Source organism: Ambystoma mexicanum, chromosome 10, assembly GCF_040938575.1.
Source record: "Ambystoma mexicanum isolate Mex_15411 chromosome 10, UKY_AmexF1_1, whole genome shotgun sequence".
Classification (NCBI taxonomy): domain Eukaryota; kingdom Metazoa; phylum Chordata; class Amphibia; order Caudata; family Ambystomatidae; genus Ambystoma; species Ambystoma mexicanum.
Window position 1 is genome coordinate 1,544,341,325 of NC_090932.1, and position 14,537 is coordinate 1,544,355,861.

Consider the following 14,537-nt stretch of genomic DNA (forward strand, 5'->3'; position numbering starts at 1 on the left):
GGTTTTATGGGTCAGAGGATCCTCCCCTGTCAAATTGCACACAATCTATATTTGATAAAAAAAAACATATTTTATAGCTACACAGTGGTTTGAAATTACATGCACCCATCATGCATCACAGGAGGTATACCCTGTCCAAATCTGCTCTTCCTGGGGGCTTGCATTCAGAAATGGCAACATTTGCACTTTTTAACTGATTTTGCAATTTCGGACATTAACCCAAATTTACACACATGTGCGCAAGGAGTATGGACATTAGTTGATGAAGTGTCAGATTTTTCACATGCACACATTTTGAGTAATATCCTCTTTTCCGCTAAAACCCCCCTGAACATACCACCGGGTCCTAACACGTCTTAAAATGTGGGCAGAAAAATCACAAGAATTATGGTATCATTTAAATAATTTTCACAAGTCCGTACTATGAGTTATTCATCTTTTTCTAAAACCATATTCTGGCTGGCAGGGGTGGGTCTTTTCAGGTCACATGGTACAGAAACCAGTCTTTCCAGTTTCTGCCAAGCTCAGAGACCCTGCCCCTCCCAGCTTCTGCCAAGAGGAAGCTCTTTTACGACATCTGCAATAAACCATCTGCCTGGGTGAAGGGGGTTGCATTGTTCAGAGCTCCTGTATTCCCCTCGTCTGTGGGGGCTCCCCTTAATTCAATTATCAGAGAGATGGCATATCCTTAGTGTGGCCAGCAGGAAACAGCCAGGCCTGGGAAGTTACTTGTGAATCAAGTTTCACTCCTGATGGGGGTAGTTGCCAGGCAAAATTTGAATCTCTTTAAGCCAGTTTTTAGCCACATGTCATTTCTGTTCCCCAGTTTTCTGCATTCAAATAACTAACAATTTTTTACATATGCAGCTAGAATGCTGATTCTAAGTTTAAAACTATGACATTTAAACAATTGCAGCCTATGTGACACTCAAAAGTAGGTCACTCATTTCTTTTAAACATTTAGATTTTTAGTGTCTTTCAGTCCAAATTTACTTAAACTGCTGAAATCCACAGCTCAGCCAGTCTTGTGATGAACATTGTTCTGGGCTCTTCATCTTCCAGATTTTGTAAGCACACAAAACTCCATTCTGCCAAATGTCTGCTGGTGTTCAGTGAAAATTTTGCATATCCTGCAATGTTTAAAATGGGCATTTGAAGCTTGCATTCAGGGAAACCAAAGGTAATTTTAAAGCGCTTTGAAGCTAACCGTCGCTACTGTTTTTCCTTTGGCAACCCATTTCACTCATGGCACCCCGGCCCATCCTGCTTGCATTGGTGGGTGGCAAGTTAGGCAACCATTTTAGTGTGCACAACTGCGCGGTTTTCATAGATTCTGGCGCACATGTGGGCTTTTTCGGCCATCTTGGATTTCCTAAGCCCACAGCACCAAATGTTGTAGCCTAATAGTCCAAACGTGGGTCAGGACACCCAACAACCCATCTTCCTGTCTGTTGTGGATCAAAGTGTCTCTTTGGTTCATTGAGCTCTCTGTGGCTCCTGATCAAAGTGCATGCCTCCCTTGAAGTTTGTGGCGAGAACAGACTTTCTGTCTCCATCACATCACATACTTCTTTCCTATGAAAGGGAGTCCCTTGCAGGGGTTGCCTACTTTAAACCGTTGTCCCAGACATGACATTCACTACCCTTCATACAGATGGGTGGGAGCTAGCGTCAAGCTGACACATTGCATATTAAAGAGGTGTTTGGGTTTCCTGCCCTTTGTTAGTTCTTTGACCAGGCCTCTTCGCAGGTCTGCTTCAACTAACTCTCATCAGTATGTGCTGCCACCACACAGAACTATAATGGGCATGGCTTTTGATATTTAATTAATCTGGCCATGGCAGGTGGAAGGTGTTGCCTTCCCCCTTCCTCAGATGCCTTCATGTACTCCTGGCTGTCTCATATTCCAGCTAAATGTGACAGGGAGGACTGCGCCCCCCCAGAGTACACTTGACTATGTGTTTGTTGTGCGGCAAGCATAGGAAAATGTGTGTGGATTAGACCCACACATTTTCCGAGGTTGAACTACCATTATTCAATTTCTTACTGAAGAAATTAAAAAAGCCCAAGTGAGTGCACATACACTGTGCGGATGCTGAATTCCTCGCACATAAGATACACTAATACTATTGATAAAGTTAAAAGACAACATTAAAATATACAATACAGCAAGATCCAACATAAAAGAGATGGCAGTTACATCGGTTGATGTATTAAGAAAATGTGTCCAAGATCATTCAAATCTAACAAAACTTGTTGTGCAAAATATGCAATAGTGTAGACATTGAAGTGCAGCATATGCATTTCATCATAACGAAACATTACATTCTTATTTTGAAAAAAAAACAGTATAACTAAGAGACAGTTTCATGCAAATCACAATATTTTAGAGACTAGATGTGGTATGTTTTATGGTTGGAACTGAATTAGTCTGAGACAGTACCCGCTAGGATTCCAGAGGATTCCTCCAGTTGTAGCAGAGTGTGCCTGGGATGGCAACATTTCAACTGGTTTATGTGGACCCACTTGTCTTCCCCCGCTGCCAAAGGACCTTTGGGGATGTGGATTTTGTAGGCCACAGGGGAGATCTTGTCGATGATCTCAAAGGGTCCCTTCCATGTAGGCAAAAATTTGCGCTGTTTTGCCTGGTTTCTTTGGAAGTTGTATAGATAGACCCGGTCCCCCACCTGATATTCCTTCCTGGAAGTTTTCAGGTCATAATGGGTCTTCATGCTATCAGCCGATCTTTCTAGATTCCGCTGAGCGTAAGCAAAAGCATGTTGGAGGTGTTTCCTTAAATTCTCCACATACTTATGAGTAGTGGAGGCATTTATCAGTGTCTGCTCTTGGGTCCTATAGAGCAAATGCTGCGGAAGCGCCATCTTGCGCCCAGTCATCAACTCAAATGGTGACATTTTGGTTGCAGATGAAGGGGTAGATCTGATGGCCATTAGGACCAGAGGTAATCGGATATCCCAACTTGGCCCAGAATCTGCCACAAACTTCTTTAATATGCTCACAATGGTTCGGTTATATCTCTCTACTGCCCCAGAAGAAGCTGGCCTGTAAGCAATATGTAACTTCCTTTTGACCCCCAGTATCTCCCACATCTTTGTCATCACTTCACTGGTGAAGTGGCTACCTCTGTCTGACTCAATCCTTTGAGGTAGACCAAAACGGGAAAAGATGTGGTTAATCATCAAGGCAGCTGCCGTTTCTGCCTTGCAGTTTGGGGCTGGGAGACATTCCACCCACTTGGTAAACAAGCATGTCACAGTCAACATGTACTTATTCCCCCTAGCAGAGCGAATCACAGGGCCTACAAAGTCGATTTGTAAATCTGACCATGGCAGGGTCATCCCCCTCTTTTGGAGAGGCGCACGGTGTGTGAGGGATGTTGGCTGAAATTGTGCACACACAAGACACCCCTTCAAATATTGGTTGAGGTCCTGGCCCATGTGTGGCCAGTATGCACCCTCTCTTAAGATTTCCAATGTTGTGTGAAACCCCCTATGACCGGCGGTGGCCGCATCATGGGCGTGACTTAACATCAGGCTTCGGAATGAGGTAGGAACCACCCACTGATCGTGGCCAGCTTTGGATTTCCTTACCAGCAAACCGTCTTGGATTTGGAACATTTTTGGACATTTCATCAACACTCTTAGGTCCTCTTTCCCAGTGTAATCGGTATCCGTCAGGGGAAAGTTCTCAGGGTCCTCAAGGTGTTGGTAAAACTTACCAATTATTGGATCCCCCTTCTGAGCTGTAATCAAATCAGCATCAGGGGTCTCCTTACTCCATTGTGCAATTGAAAGGTCGTTGTGAGCATTTGTCTGGGACCTAGTGATAGCAGTGACCTGGATTTCCCCCAACAGGGACTCAATCTCAATTAGATCCCCTTGGATGGCCCCGGTTTTGGCCAGCTGATCAGCTAAGTCGTTTCCAGTTTTGTCTGGTCCCTCTACTTTGGAATGACCCTTGATCTTTTTCCAATAGATGGTCATCTCATTCGAGGTGACCAGATCATCAATGTTTTGGATCAACTTCCCATGTTTCAAGGGTTTGTTGTTAGCACATAACATGCCTCTGGCTTTCCAATTAACCAGGTGCTCCACGAACCCATTCCGTACATAATCCGAATCTGTGATTATGACCAGTTCGTGGAGTTGATGCTGGACAGCAGTGAGGATGGCCTGATGCACAGCCATCAATTCTGCCACCTGACTACTTCGGGACCAATTTTGTATCCAGCGGAGGGTTCTGGGGACTCATTCACCCATGCATTCCCTACGCCGGCCACCAGTTCTTTCTCCCCGTCGTTGTCAACATGGTAAGAGCATCCATCCACATATACAGTGGGCATTCCCTCACACTTGTCCTCTTCAAAGACTTTGTGTGGGGAATTAAGGTATGCCTCCGTGTTGTCCTTGATTTTTAGACTTTCGTCCTCAAGACAGTTTTCTCTGGCACAATCATGCAAGTCAGCCAGACCTTGCGCGAGGGGACTCTTCTTGTTTTGGCCATATCGGACCTCCACAGGAAAGCCTTGCATTGACAGAATCCAGGAAGTAATTCGGGAATTACTCACATTTCCGGCCCGGATTCTATCACTTTGGAGATATTGCAGAGGCTGGTGTGGAGTCTCCACTATGATGTGTTCCCCCTGGATAAACGGGCGGTAATTCTTCAATGCCCACACTGTGGCCAGGAGTGCCTTCTCACAATCGTTGAATTTTTCCTCCACAGAGGATAAAGTTTTGCTCGCATAGGAGATTACTTTATTGACCTTGTCATGCTTTTGGTATAATACTGCTGTCAAGCACGTATTAGAGAACCCCGTCTCCAGGAAGAACTCCTTGTTTCTGACAGGGTAAGCTAGGCAAGGCGCTTGTGAGAGGCTTCTTTTGAGTTGTTTTACTGCCTCGGATTGTTCTGGACCCCATTCCCACTTGACCCCCCCCTTCAGGAGATGAATCAGGGGTCTGGTGATCTCTGCGTAGCCCTCAATGAACTTTCTGCTGTAATTAGTCAGTCCAAGGAGGCTCCTTAGTTCCCGCAGAGTTGTGGGGTCTTTCAGTTTCTGAAGTGCTTCCACTTTCTTTTCCTGGGGACAGAGACCCTGAGGAGTAATCTCATGCCCCAAGAAATTAACACGGGTTCTACACCACTGTGCTTTCTGAAAGGAAAGTTTTGCTCCGGCGGCCCTCAACTGCGTCAGAACGGATCTCCGCTATGTGTTCCTCCACAGATGAACTTTTGATGAGGACATCATCTACATAAGCCAGGTTACCCCTCGCACCCAGGTCGGGCATGGCCTTATGTAGGAAAATGTTGAATTCATTGCCGGAGTTGAGGTATCCGAAGGGAGTCCGGGTCCATGTGTACTGCTGGCCCCCAAAGGTAAAAGCCAGCTTGTATTGGTCCTCCCTACTGACCGGCACGGTCCAGTATCCATTGGTCAGGTCTATTGCAGTGAATACCTGTGACCCCTGGATCTGGGCCAGCCCATGGTCAATGTAGGGCAGAGGCCATCGGGAAGTATGGACCCGTTTGTTGAGCTCCCTGAGGTCAGCGCAGAGTCTCCACTGGCCGTTTGGCTTTAATATTCCCAGCACCGGATTATTGAAGGTGCTGTGGACTGGACGGATTATTCCCCTGGACTCAAGGTTCTTAATTATTTCAGTAAGGGACTCCATTGATGCGAGTGGCAAACGATATTGCTTCACAAACACTGGAGTCATTCCAGGGTCCGTGGGGATTGTTGTTGTGTGGATGTCGGTGCGACCACAGTCATAGGAGTCTACAGCAAAGAGATCTTGGAAATCCAAGAAGACTTGTTTCAACTTTTGCTTTTGTTCCGGAGTCACACAGGCATCAGCTAGGTTGACTCTCTCTTCCACCATCTGCCTGAAGCCTGGAAAGACTTCTGGTTTGGCTATTTCAGCGGCCTCCTCCAGCTGGGTGGAGAAGTCCCTGGTCAGAGTGCTGATTTGGACTGGAGGCTTCAGGTGGGAAAGGCAGCCCTCATGGACCTGGAAAATCACCTCATCCCTCCTGAAGTCACAAGTCACATCTTCCTTACCATAAGGGCAAGAAGTGTACACCAGGAAGTTCCCCCCATGCCGGGTAAAAATCCTGTCTGGCGTTGTATTGTCATCACTGTCACTGTCGAAGCAGTCCTTGGGGATTGGCCCTAACAGTTCATTACCTAAATCTATGGAAAAATGTCGGTCATCAACCGCCATTCCAATAATGGTGCCTGCGGCTAGAGTAATACTCTTTAAGTCGCTGTTATCCACCTCTATTAGAATGGTGTCATGTTCTATGTTGACTAATGGTGTTGGGTTTACCCCCAACCCTTGCTGTTGGAGAGAAGCGTTTAGATGTATGTAAGCATCAGGGTTTTTCAAATGTTGTCCTCTTTTAGCTTTCACTTCCAGGGAGAATTGTCGGGTCCTTTCTGGGATGGTGACTTCCTCTTTAATCTGAATTTCAACTGCATAAGGTAGCAATTGAGCTGACCTAAATGCTTTTTCTGGATCATCAAAGCCCATGGGATTATCCGCTAATCGGGACCAAGCTTTGAAGTTTATTAGGTCCAAACTAATGGCAAAGCGATTGAGAATGTCACTGCCTAAGTAAAAGGCGGCAGGGACGTCTCGCACGACCCAACAATTGTGGACTAAGCTCTTGTTGCCAATGGAGATTTTGAGCATACACCTGCTTGGCAGGAGATGTTTGGAATTAGGTGCTTCCAGGTCCATTTCCCATTTGTCTATCAGTTTGAAGGTGGGAATGGCTGGATCTTTTGGGAGTTGGCGGAACATGGCTTCGCTGATGAAGCTCTTACCGTTGTTCACACACACTCGAGTGAGAACAGAGTCCTTCCCATCATTTAACTGAACAGGGATGAACAACTGCTCTCCAATTTGCTGAATATCAGCCAGGCTCTGAGCTGATTTCACATCTTTCTGGACTATAAGAGTGGGAGTTTCTGATTGTGGATTAGTATAGAATTTCAGGGTGTTTCCTTCCAGTGTGGAATACCACCTTAAACTGGAAGGAAGGTTGATTTTCAGAAATAGAGAGGACCCCCCATCACCAGTCTGTTGTCCTACTGCTATTACCGTCACGTCTGGAATTTGGCTATTTTGGAAGTGAAATTCTACTTGGTCAGATTTTTGTTCAACCATGTGGCAGGTGCCGTTTAAACTAACATGGTTGACACTCTGTTTTAATTTTATTGGTCGGCTAGTCTGGGTCCAGAGGACCTTGTTTACGCAATCTATTAAGGGTGACAACCTCCTCAGGAGGTCATTCCCCAGTAAACAAGGGGTGCCCTCTGGAGTCACAACTATGACCGGGTGTTTCAACTTGTGTCGCCCAATTTTAATGTCCAAGTCTGCCGTCCCCTCGACGGGAATTTCCTTCCCGTCAAAGTTCTGGAGTTGTCCGGGAAGTGAGGTGAGAGGAATTTGGTAATTCCCTCCCCTTCCTGCATTCAGTTCGTCAAAGGCCCTTCTGGACAGAAGGGTAGCTTGAGATCCAGTGTCCACCAGTGCCAAAATTGTACCCTGCCCCTGTACTTGTACCGGGGCATAGTATCTTCCCTCCTTCTCCTCAAGGGGGCACAGATAATGCACATTTTTGGACAACTGGTGGGCTAACTTTCTGGTTTTGGACATCGCTAGCGAAGAGATTTGGGCAGAATTCTGTGGAGAGCCTTGGGAATCTGAAAGAAAAAGTTGGCAACTGGAGATCAGAGCCATTGTGGGTTCCCCTGGTTCCGGTTCTGGGACGCCCCCCCCTTTTTGGAGGCAGTCACCAGGATGGGTTTGAACCAGGGGATTTTCTTGCGGTTGGTTCTGGGATGAGATGGTGGGCGGCGGTAGCTCAGTCTCTACATCTCCCCAGTCTGGATTTGCATCCCTAGGGACCCATTTTTCTTTGGGAGGAGTTCCCCCCTCTCTGAAGGAGAAGATCCTTTTCCCAGGATCCTCTGAGGATCCCTCTGCCTAAAATTGGAAGATCTGTACCTCCTACTCAAACTGAGTCTGTTTGGGTCTTTTGTTTCTCCTACCCCCCCCCTCTGCTCCTTAGGAGGCAGACTTTCAGGGGCAAGAGATTTTGTTTCCGGTTCCTGGGTTTCCAGGGGCTGTTTACAAGTGAGGAAGGAAGCTTCCTCCCAGGCTTTACACCCCCCTTCCCTTTGTGCCTCCTCCCTGGGAACCGGTGTGTTATCGGGGTGCGGCCCCCGTCATTGTTCTGGAGTACCAGGTCCAGAGTTTGGGGCATTCTGTGCCGGCATGCCCATCTGAGGGTTCTGCTGAGCCCTCAGTATGTGACCCAGATCCCGCGCCATGTTTTGCACCTGGCGCTCTAACTGGGAAACCCGCTCAGGCTGATACAGGGCCCTGTTTTCTCCCCTGGGCTGATCCCGGGAAGGGTAGCTATCCCTTCTTTGGTAGTACCCCTGGTTGGGAAGATTTGGATACCCCTCCACCCTTGGCCTCCCCTCTCCCGGATTCGGTTGTCTGGGCTCAGGGAATTGGGGAAAGAAGGGTGGAGGATTTTGGGGCTGGAAATTGGGTGGATACCTGGGGAAAAAGTTCTGCCCAGGATTTGGTGAGTTTCTGCCCTCCGGTGGGAAGTTAGGAGGGAAGTTCCCTGGGTTAGGTGCTTGACTGGATCCCCCCCCTTGGGCTGGAGGAGTCCACACATAACCCAGGATGGGTCGATTTCCCTTGTAACGGGGACTTACATAATCAGGAGAGCGAGGGACCCCATTTGTGGGGCTGCCACCCTGGCTCCCTGTCTGTGACTGGCCCGTGGGCCTTCTGGGCCTAGCATTATTAGGTGCAGGTAGGTTTTTAGGCCCCCCCATCTCCAACTCTAAAACGGGGGTGACCTTTACCTCTGCCACCTTGGCAGCAGCAGGGGTGTGGTTGGCTTTGGGGTTTTTGGGCGCATTATTTTTATTTTCTATTGGCTTCTGCACCTCATAGATCCGGGTCGCCTGTTCAATGACCCAGTCTAAAGATCTTTTCTCGTGAAAATCCCTCACGAGCTGGGTCGTTATGTATTTGGGCAAGGCATGGAAAAACGTATTAATAAATTCTCTGCTGTCTGTGCGCACCCTTCTTGTGGTCTGTGCAAAAGCACGCTTTAACTCCTGCACAAATTCTTGTGGGGCCTGATCCTCCCCACATTGTAAATTGTAGGCTGCCTTGCGAGCCTCTTGGGGATTTCTATGAGTAGAAAAATGTTTCAAGATGGCCGCCTTATAGGCGGACCATCTTAAATGATTTTGGTCCTCCAGCCCCGCAAAGAAACTGGAGTATTCCGGGGAGAAGGTCCACTTTACATATTGAATACAGCTTTGGCTGTCCTTCAAATGGAAAGTCTCCATCATTTGCTCATAGAGCTCCAAGTGTTCCCAAACAGAATACTTGGCGTTCTTATGATAAGGCGTGATGACACTCCTGATTGCCTTAATATGTTTCAATGGGTCCTTAAGCAAGGCCCTTTTTGCCTTATTGGCCTTTTTGGTTCGGGTAACCCTGGTCCATTCATCTTCTGACTCAGAGGCACTGCTCCCAGAGGTTCCCGTCTGTTCTTCCAGGTTTTCCCGGGTTCTGCGAGCCTGGGAATGGCTGGCAGAATGTGGGGACCTGGTCTCCTGTTTCCTGTACCGCTCAGAGGAGGCTTCAGATCCCTCCTTGCTGCCAGGATTTGATGGGTACCCCCCCCCCACTGACCTAACTGGGCAGAGGTTTTCAGGATGCCCTTAATGGGCCTACTCTCCTGGGGTTCCCCATTAAATTGCACTGTGCTTGGGTGCCCATACCCGGATGCCCGCCCCTCCATTCCTGGGTGGTACTGGCCTATGAGCCCCATGCTTCTGGCTGGATAGTAATCTGCCATCCCTGTGGCCCTGTGCTCATGTGTGCCAGGGGACATGGGGGTTGCAGAGTCCAGGGACTGAGAGAGATAAAGGCCTCTGGTACTAGGGCTCCTGAGGTTATGCTCAGGAGTTTCCCTTTCCCAGCGAACTTGGTCTCTATCCGCCCCTGCTCCCTGTTGCAATGCAAGAGCCTGCGCCTTCAGTTCCTCAGTTAAGGCCTTACTAGACTCTATCAGTCTCTCCTGCATCGCTACCTGTTGTTGGAGCCTATCATTGTGCTGGCAGAGAGCCTCATTCTCTCTCTGTGTTTCCTGATTGGTCCTGGAGCACTGGGCCAGTCTTTGCTGCAGGAGGGTTACCTCCTGAGCTGTGTCCCTATTGGCCTGCTCCTGTCTTGCCAGAGCCTCCTCCACCCTCCTGGTGTGCTCTAGCAAGTCCTGGTGTTCTTTTTGGAGGTCACCCAGTCCCTGGTGGGCCAGGTGATTTTCTTCTGTTTTTCTTTTTAAATGGCAGACTTCCTGGCCTAAGGCGTCTCTTTCCTGGCTAAGAGCCTGCATTTGTGCCGCCAGGTCGTCCCTCTGCCTTTGGAAGGCACCAGCTTTCTGGCGCTCCTGATCAAACTCTGCCTGGGTATCCAGGTCTTTCAGAATCAGCTTGTTGCTCTCTGCCTTCACTCTATCTAGATGACTTTGCAGGGTGGCTACCTGCTCCGTGCATGCCCTGTTAAAGTCTAATTGTTGCTCCAGCTTTTTCTGGCTCTGCAGTAGGGAGTCCAAACCTTCTTGGTACTCCTTCTGCAAGGCCAGAAATCTGGTATCCTGGTCAGCCTTTTCCTGTTGCAGGATGTCCATATCCCTCTTTATTTTAATGATGTGCTGTCTACTCTCATTTTCTGACTCCTGGCTCCCCTGCAGCCTCTGCTCAGAAGAGACCAGGTCAGATTGGACCTTCTCTAACGCCATCTGTCGCTTATTCGCCAGATCTTGGCTTTCAGTACATTTATCCTGCATGTCTCCCATATATAGGTACAGGTATGCGGCTATCCTAACCATCTTGTCTTGTTCATCCTTAGCTTTAGGAGCCATGTATAGTTCACTCAGGGCCACATGTAGGGGACCCTGATCTCCCCATATATCTGACCCTGTTTCAGTGACCTGTTGCGTGATGGCCTGCAACCAGACCATGCGGTCCTGGTGAGTCCACTCACCTCTCACAAATAACTTATGTAAGAAGTGCTCTCTGGCTATTTTCATGTCTACTAAGGTCGTCATTCTAGAGATTGGTCTCTGTCCTGACTTACAGAAGTTTATATTTTATTTTTGCAAAACAGACCTTTTTCTTAGAGCGTTCCTTTGAGGAATGCTTTACAGCGTAACACAGCGTGTGATCCGACCGGATATGTGTATCTGGTCAGCTGGCACGCTGTATTAATCTGCACAAGTGACAGATCTAATCCAAACGTCCGGCACGAGCCCCCAATTTGTAAGAGGATTCAATTCAACACTACAGCTAAGTCAATGCCTAGTCTGGGATACTGAATGGAAACCCTTATTGATATATCTTTATGTCCAGTTCATGCATTCTGGATGACTACCCCTATATAACACCCCTCTCTAGGAATCCCCCTGACCCCACTGAGCCAAGAAGTAGTTCTGTTTTGCAATTTAAAAGGTTTATTTGAGAATTTGAACAATATAGATATATATCACACTTTATAATAAATTAATAATTGGATATCACACTTAATCTGAGCAGTAATCAATAATGGATAGTCTGGCACTAGCACACTTTTAAATAGGAACAGAAGAATAAGGTGGTAGAGAATACTTCATATAAGTTCAGATGGATGTAATGTTGAATGAAAAATGCAATACAGAAAATACTCAATATGATTTCAACAAAACAATGTAATCACTTTTCTCTGGCAATCCCCTCCCCCCTTTATGCAATGCAAGGAAATGGAAGGAAAGCACACAGTTCTCAGAAATGCAATCAACTGTAATTCAGTTCACCCCAGCAAGCTTAGACTACAGAAGTTGGAAACACAGGCCCAAAATGCTTTTATATGTGCTGGCAATGAAGTGAAAAATATGCTAAAATGCTTTTAATTCCCTCTAGGAGGTTCAGGGTGAGTGAAAGCTAGTTAATATTAGTCCAGGCTCACTTTAGCAAGGATCTAGGAGTAACTAGCAGGTTAAACGAATTTTTGGCAACTGAAAGCAAGAAAACTGCTGTTTTCACACGTTGAGAAATTTGCAAATCGCGGCAAAATTTGCGAGTGCGGCAAAAGTATCGGGGGTAGGAATGCGGTTCTCGGTTCGTAGAAAAGCCACGATTCTAAGCTTTCAGAGGAAAGTTACTGCAAGTCTCTAGCACAAACGGTCACAGAGATATGAGCGATTAAATAAAGGTCGTTTTTCGGATTTGGAATGTTAAAATTCAAAGTGACAAGTGCAGCTTGCAACTAGAAAATGACAGGTGACAGCTTTACAAATGACAGGTGACAGTTAGGAGACAGTTCTACTTAGATTAAAATAGATTGAATTATATTATTTTAACTAAGAGATTGGTTCTGCACAGTCTTGCTAGGTACTCACACTATATTCTTGAATTAGATGGGCCTCGCCACGAATCTGGTCAGGTTTTAGACTGGACTCTGGTCTGGTCTCTGCACTTCACAGTGATCTGGGTCAGCTCTCTCTGGTTCTGCTAACAGCGGTCTGGGTCAGCTCTGCTCTCTCTGGATCTTTCTGCACAGCTTTCCCTGGAGATTGATGGATTTGAAGCCTGGATCTCTGGATGTGGTATGGTCCGGCAGAGCGCGTTGCAGCAAATGGTATTGAAGGTCCCTATCTGTCCTGTCTGTCTGCTTTTATCTGTTTTTAAAATGGGTGTGTGTGCAGCATCACTAGACCCTACCCCTCTACACTTGCCATTGGCCCAATTCTCCCCTCTCCCATGATTGGGGAAGGAACTGTGAGTCAGAGTGATGCTGTAGGTTTTATGGGTCAGAGGATCCTCCCCTGTCAAATTGCACACAATCTATATTTGATAAAACAAAACATATTTTATAGCTACACAGTGGTTTGAAATTACATGCACCCATCATGCATCACAGGAGGTATACCCTGTCCAAATCTGCTCTTCCTGGGGGCTTGCATTCAGAAATGGCAACATTTGCACTTTTTAACTGATTTTGCAATTTCGGACATTAACCCAAATTTACACACATGTGCGCAAGGAGTATGGACATTAGTTGATGAAGTGTCAGATTTTTCACATGCACACATTTTGAGTAATATCCTCTTTTCCGCTAAAACCCCCCTGAACATACCACCGGGTCCTAACACGTCTTAAAATGTGGGCAGAAAAATCACAAGAATTATGGTATCATTTAAATAATTTTCACAAGTCCGTACTATGAGTTATTCATCTTTTTCTAAAACCATATTCTGGCTGGCAGGGGTGGGTCTTTTCAGGTCACATGTTACAGAAACCAGTCTTTCCAGTTTCTGCCAAGCTCAGAGACCCTGCCCCTCCCAGCTTCTGCCAAGAGGAAGCTGTTTTACGACATCTGCAATAAACCATCTGCCTGGGTGAAGGGGGTTGCATTGTTCAGAGCTCCTGTATTCTGTGGGGGCTCCCCTTAATTCAATTATCAGAGAGATGGCATATCCTTAGTGTGGCCAGCAGGAAACAGCCAGGCCTGGGAAGTTACTTGTGAATCAAGTTTCACTCCTGATGGGGGTAGTTGCCAGGCAAAATTGGAATCTCTTTAAGCCAGTTTTTAGCCACATGTCATTTCTGTTCCCCAGTTTTCTGCATTCAAATAACTAACAATTTTTTACATATGCAGCTAGAATGCTGATTCTAAGTTTAAAACTATGACATTTAAACAATTGCAGCCTATGTGACACTCAAAAGTAGGTCACTCATTTCTTTTAAACATTTAGATTTTTAGTGTCTTTCAGTTCAAATTTACTTAAACTGCTGAAATCCACAGCTCAGCCAGTCTTGTGATGAACATTGTTCTGGGCTCTTCATCTTCCAGATTTTGTAAGCACACAAAACTCCATTCTGCCAAATGTCTGCTGGTGTTCAGTGAAAATTTTGCATATCCTGCAATGTTTAAAATGGGCATTTGAAGCTTGCATTCAGGGAAACCAAAGGTAATTTTAAAGTGCTTTGAAGCTAACCGGCGCTACTGTTTTTCCTTTGGCAACCCATTTCACTCATGGCACCCCGGCCCATCCTGCTTGCATTGGTGGGTGGCAAGTTAGGCAACCATTTTAGTGTGCACAACTGCGCGGTTTTCATAGATTCTGGCGCACATGTGGGCTTTTTCGGCCATCTTGGATTTCCTAAGCCCACAGCACCAAATGTTGTAGCCTAATAGTCCAAACGTGGGTCAGGACACCCAACAACCCATCTTCCTGTCTGTTGTGGATCAAAGTGTCTCTTTGGTTCATTGAGCTCTCTGTGGCTCCTGATCAAAGTGCATGCCTCCCTTGAAGTTTGTGGCGAGAACAGACTTTCTGTCTCCATCACATCACATACTTCTTTCCTATGAAAGGGAGTCCCTTGCAGGGGTTGCCTACTTTAAACCGTTGTCCCAGACATGACATTCACTACC